General features: G+C 43.1%; 1 non-coding gene across 1 annotated transcript; it reads right to left on the bottom strand.

The window, feature by feature from the left end:
- Positions 1-355: 355 nt before the first annotated feature.
- Positions 356-427, bottom strand: Trnaq-cug (transfer RNA glutamine (anticodon CUG)). The gene has a single exon. It is a non-coding gene; the product is annotated as a tRNA-Gln (tRNA).
- Between the last annotated feature and the right edge of the window lie 5,778 nt (positions 428-6,205).

Raw genomic sequence — 6,205 nt, 5'->3', positions numbered from 1 at the left:
GTTTATCGCGTAAGTTGTCCACTATCCTAATTTTGTGTGATATTTGGTTTGGGTGTGTAAGGTGTATTGTCACAAGCCCGTTGTTCCTGTTTACAATGTGTTGGTTTGCAGTAGACTAATGTTTAGATAATTAGTTGTCCCATGGAAATCCTTAATGACGTGTACTGTAACATGATGCGGCATGTAAAATGATCAGCTATCGCCACATGCCAAAATTCTAAAGGTCTTGTGTCAGCTACCCAGTTCTATTTATAAGACTACCCGATAAGGAAACTAAATGTATATATGCGTTGTCCCTGGGATGAATGTGTGTCTTAAGAAACGTTACCCAAATTTCGCCCACGAGAAAAATATTAGGCCCCACCGAGATTTGAACTCGGATCGCTGGATTCAGAGTCCAGAGTGCTAACCATTACACAATGGAACCTCATATTTTTGTGGCACAAAGCTCAGGACCTGTCGTCTCAACTTCTCACTACTTGCAAGCTATATAGCAGCAGGAGCTCACCTGGAACTGATAATGCTGTGGAGAAATTGTTTAGCCACTGCGAAGGGGATTGTTTCCAGAATAAATCTTTCACACTGCAACCGAATTGTAAGCAGTGCTTTGAGGGCACAGTCGGTAACAGCATGAAAGAGTACTGCTGATATCTATCGCGAAAGCGAAGACTTTAATAGCCAGAACAGTGTGCTCAGAACGGCACCATTGCAAACCGGCTCACTTTGTGCCATGATTAAAGAAAGAAAACAATCAAACTACGAACAAAACCTACAAATCTTTTCGTCTCATGTTACACACGCAGGGAATTTCGTCCTTATTGTGCTAGTTAAGTGAGTGCAAAAATACATTGAAGTGTTTCAAGTTTGTGAATATGACCGTTTGATCACCAAGATGTTGCAAAATGTAATTGCTGGAAAACGTATTGGGTAAACATTTAATTTAAATCTTGATTGATGTGTCGTGAGAAAATATTTAGCAGAAACATTGTTATATGTCAGTCTCCCATTGTGCAGCCTACGATACTAATTACTTTCTCAAGATTTTTACCACTTCCTTATAGTTCGTAATTTTTGTTCCTCAGTGATTCAAGTTTCATAAAACATTGTATGCAATTTAATAACTTTTAGATGTCTTGAACACACGTTTTTTTATTTCCAAAATCGCTTTGCACGTTTCTGCATTCCATCATTTCAAATGGCTCTGAGCACTATGGGACTTAACATCTCTGGTCATCAGTCCCCTAGAACTTAGAACTACTTAAACCTAACTAACCTAAGGACATCACACAACACCCAGCCATCACGAGGCAGAGAAAATCCCTGACCCCGCCGGGAATCGAACCCGGGAACCCGGGCGTGGGCAGCGAGAACGCTACCGCACGACCACGAGATGCGGGCTCCATCATTTCCAAAGGCTATGAAATAAAATACAAAACTGGTGTCAAAAGATATTAAAATATGTTATATTTACCATTGATTAGAGGCGTAGCACAAAGAGTAGAATGTGGATTACTGGCTTACTCACATTGTCTCAATCATACAAAATTGTTTAATAGATACGTTATATTCTCGTTACCTTTCTCAAGCACGAGACAAATGCTAACTACTGCCAAAGAACAAACTGAAAACTGGGTGGAATAAACCGCCAGGCGGCGCTGGGTTCGTCCTACTCGTTGCATTTGTTTATTCACAACTAAATTAACGTCGTTACTTCGTATAAAATAGTTTCATCAGAAAATCACTTTACAATGTTTTACAGAAAGGTTTATTTTTTTACAAAACAATGCCAACAGAACTTTTGAATAGCCGAAAATTATACGGTAGATCACTTATGAACAGAAAGCGCCCATGCATTGCCTTTTCCAACAATGGGAGCAAAAACACAAGTGCCATATAGGAAACTCAGACAATTTTTTTGAGTATATGGCGACCATCCCATTCTGCCGTCTCTAATTAAAACTCCTTAATACTCCAACATAAATTTAACAATAGCACTATCCATAATACAATCATGTAAAAACCAGTGCAACATTAGTGCTATTAGTACACTGGCAATTATACTATCTTACATAACTCGTCCCTTTTACTTACATTACATGTCACAATTTTTTATAGGAATGAAATATAACTCTGACAGAAATAGGAATAGCTATGACAATTGATAAATTAATAAAAATTAAAAGTATGGTTATTAGAAGTGAGTGTGAAGGGAATAGGTTTAGCATTGGCACACTTGAAACAAAGTACATAAGAATCTTCTGTAGTTCTGTGACGATAAAATTGTTTTCTGTGAATAACGAACATTGTAAAATTCCTTGAAGCCATTAAAAAGGGGGATGAAGGGGAGAAAAAGATTAATCTTGAGAAATTGAAAAAGCCATTAAAAAGTTTGTAATCCTAAGACAGCAAATGTTTTATGAAAAGACAACTTTAAAATTACGAGAAACCATTGTTGGAACAGCCATAGTAGCGCTATTGTAGGACGTTTACAGTTTGTGCCATGCAGCATCAATGGCTGAGTAGCAACATAGGAATTTCTATCTGCCTGTGACCAATGCGAGCAAATGATACTATATGTATAACGAGTAATTAAACTTTTATTCATTTTATATTAAAAGCAAAACGCAGGGGGAAGCCACACAATGGCGCTCAGCCTTGGAGGGTAAAATACAGAATGGTACATTTGTCACAAAAAAATACTGCATATCGGCTAACTGTAGTGCGTCGCCATCTATGGAGGGCCTGGGATGGCGGCAGAAATATAAGTGCTCCGTAAACAGACTGAAAAACCAGTTAGTTTAGTATTTCTGACGAAAATTTTGTCTTACTCTGAAAACTCTCCAATTCCTGAAGTGTGTTTAATAGTAGCCCCTTAGGTGCGTTGTGCAGAATTCTAACTATTCGTAAAATTAGCAGTAATATTGCGCTGGTTTTTACAATATTGTATTTTGGATGGTACTTTAGTTAAAATGATGTTCGAGTGTTAAGGGGTTTAATTAGGTAATGCAATATGGGATGATAGCCATATATTATTGATGGAATTGATTTATGGCGTTCGAATATTGCGTCTTCTCAAAAAAATTGTTTGAATTTCCTTTATGGCGCTTGTGTATCTATTCCAGTGGCAGAAATGGCAGTGAATGGGTGCCACCTGTACATACAGTGTGTAAACTTTTAGATTGCAGACCTCTCCCTAGTCCTGAGTCGGTAGAAGTCGGTAAACGTCGTGGGGCTTCGGTAGGCACGCAGTTTCGACTGCTGCCAACATTACGTAGCTGACTGCTCCCTTTCCCTTTCGCAGCATTCAATCACACGCAATATATTTTTGCGAGCATCGCTACGAAGTACTGGTTTCCTTCTAACCGTAGGCCTACCGGTAGGGATTGTTGGCGACTCCCGAGATGGGCCAGCAACTGCCTCTTCACTCATTTTGATAATGTTTAGCACAACTGCACAATAAAAACACGCAGAACAATGCAGAGCAAACCAATAACGAAGCAGACGACAGTGGCTACCTTGTACAACACAATAGTGTTAGTAGTGAAGAAATAATAGAACAAAACGTCATGTCTGACGCGGCACTTTTTCACGCATCTCGATGTTTACCACGTCATATCTCCTGAATTATATGTCGTAAACAGACATAAATTTGCCGGCGCATTTACTGATATACACTCCTGGAAATGGAAAAAAGAACACATTGACACCGGTGTGTCAGACCCACCATACTTGCTCCGGACACTGCGGGAGGGCTGTACAAGCAATGATCACACGCACGGCACAGCGGACACACCAGGAACCGCCGTGTTGGCCGTCGAATGGCGCTAGCTGCGCAGCATTTGTGCACCGCCGCCGTCAGTGTCAGCCAGTTTGCCGTGGCATACGGAGCTCCATCTCAGTCTTTAACACTGGTAGCATGCCGCGACAGCGTGGACGTGAACCGTATGTGCAGTTGACGGACTTTGAGCGAGGGCGTATAGTGGGCATGCGGGAGGCCGGGTGGACGTACCGCCGAATTGCTCAACACGTGGGGCGTGAGGTCTCCACAGTACATCGATGTTGTCGCCAGTGGTCGGCGGAAGGTGCACGTGCCCGTCGACCTGGGACCGGACCGCAGCGACGCACGGATGCACGCCAAGACCGTAGGATCCTACGCAGTGCCGTAGGGGACCGCACCGCCACTTCCCAGCAAATTAGGGACACTGTTGCTCCTGGGGTATCGGCGAGGACCATTCGCAACCGTCTCCATGAAGCTGGGCTACGGTCCCGCACACCGTTAGGCCGTCTTCCGCTCACGCCCCAACATCGTGCAGCCCGCCTCCAGTGGTGTCGCGACAGGCGTGAATGGAGGGACGAATGGAGACGTGTCGTCTTCAGCGATGAGAGTCGCTTCTGCCTTGGTACCAATGATGGTCGTATGCGTGTTTGGCGCCGTGCAGGTGAGCGCCGCAATCAGGACTGCACACGACCGAGGCACACAGGGCCAACACCCGGCGTCATGGTGTGGGGAGCGATCTCCTACACTGGCCGTACACCACTGGTGATCGTCGAGGGGACACTGAATAGTGCACGGTACATCCAAACCGTCATCGAACCCATCGTTCTACTATTCCTAGACCGGCAAGGGAACTTGCTGTTCCAACAGGACAATGCACGTCCGCATGTATCCCGTGCCACCCAACGTGCTCTAGAAGGTGTAAGTCAACTACCCTGGCCAGCAAGATCTCTGGATCTGTCCCCCATTGAGCATGTTTGGGACTGGATGAAGCGTCGTCTCACGCGGTCTTCACGTCCAGCACGAACGCTGGTTCAACTGAGGCGCCAGGTGGAAATGGCATGGCAAGCCGTTCCACAGGACTACATCCAGCATCTCTACGATCGTCTCCATGGGAGAATAGCAGCCTGCATTGCTGCGAAAGGTGGATATACACTGTACTAGTGCCGACATTGTGCATGCTCTGTTGCCTGTGTCTATGTGCCTGTGGTTCTGTCAGTGTGATCATGTGATGTATCTGACCCCAGGAATGTGTCAATAAAGTTTCCCCTTCCTGGGACAATGAATTCACGGTGTTCTTATTTCAATTTCCAGGAGTGTATGTGGATAGTGTATGCGAAATATGTTGCGATTATAGTTAATGGTAACGAAATAATACATTAACACGTCATGCCTACTGCGGCAGATTTACGGTATGTACTGAGAAAATGTAGTAAGCGACAACCTTCTTCCCTTTCATTATTTTGTGGGGGGTGTCAGCGAGAAAAATTTTCGTAAAGGTTTGAAATTGTATGTAACGTTTGTTGCTAGTCTCTAAGTGGATGCATAAATCTGGGTATTTTCCGGTGGTGGCATCTCATTGTTTATGACGTCATATCTCCTCAAGAATGTGTCTGATTTCTTTTTTTTCGGCTAGGAACTTTCGTGGGTGTACGGAGAACAAATCACCAAAATTTCATCGCAATCGGATGAATGGTTTGGGAACGCACAGAGGGCAGACACACATACATACATTTATATATATATAGAGATTGACAGTTACGTTGTACTATATGACCTGTTTAAGTATATTTAAATTTTATAATTAATAGTTTAACATTGCGGGGAATGAAATAAAATCGCGAACAGTGGGAATCGAACACGAGTCCGCTGCATGACAAACCTTTGCCTAATCAATATATATATATAGAGATTGACAGTTACGTTGTACTATAAGATCTGTTTAAGTATATTTAAATTTTATAATTAATAGTTTAACATTGCGGGGAATGAAATAAAATCGCGAACAGTGGGAATCGAACACGAGTCCGCTGCATGACAAACCTTTGCCTAATCAATTGCGCTACGCATGCTACAGTGACCTAATTGTTGAAACATTGTACATTACACTTTTCGGCCGTTCGGAGAACAACTCACCAAAGTTTCATTGCAATCGGATGAATGGTTTGTGAGCGCATAGTAGACAAACATACATACAGTCATTTATATATATATATATATATATAGATTTTAATGTACATGACAATTTCAGTTTCGTTTACGAACAACATTTAAAGCGAGTTTTACTTCCAAGCCTTTCGTCTGCTTTCGTGTAAGCATGACGCGCAATTTGTAGTGCCAGCACTGCAACTGGCAACTGGTAGGCGTGCCTTGTCCACCCCCCCCCCCCCCCCCCCCAACGTCTCCGCTCCCATCGCAGCCAATGCTTGC

Source organism: Schistocerca nitens, chromosome 2 (assembly GCF_023898315.1).
Source record: "Schistocerca nitens isolate TAMUIC-IGC-003100 chromosome 2, iqSchNite1.1, whole genome shotgun sequence".
NCBI classification, from domain to species: domain Eukaryota; kingdom Metazoa; phylum Arthropoda; class Insecta; order Orthoptera; family Acrididae; genus Schistocerca; species Schistocerca nitens.
This window is presented reverse-complemented; position numbering and strand designations above follow the sequence as displayed.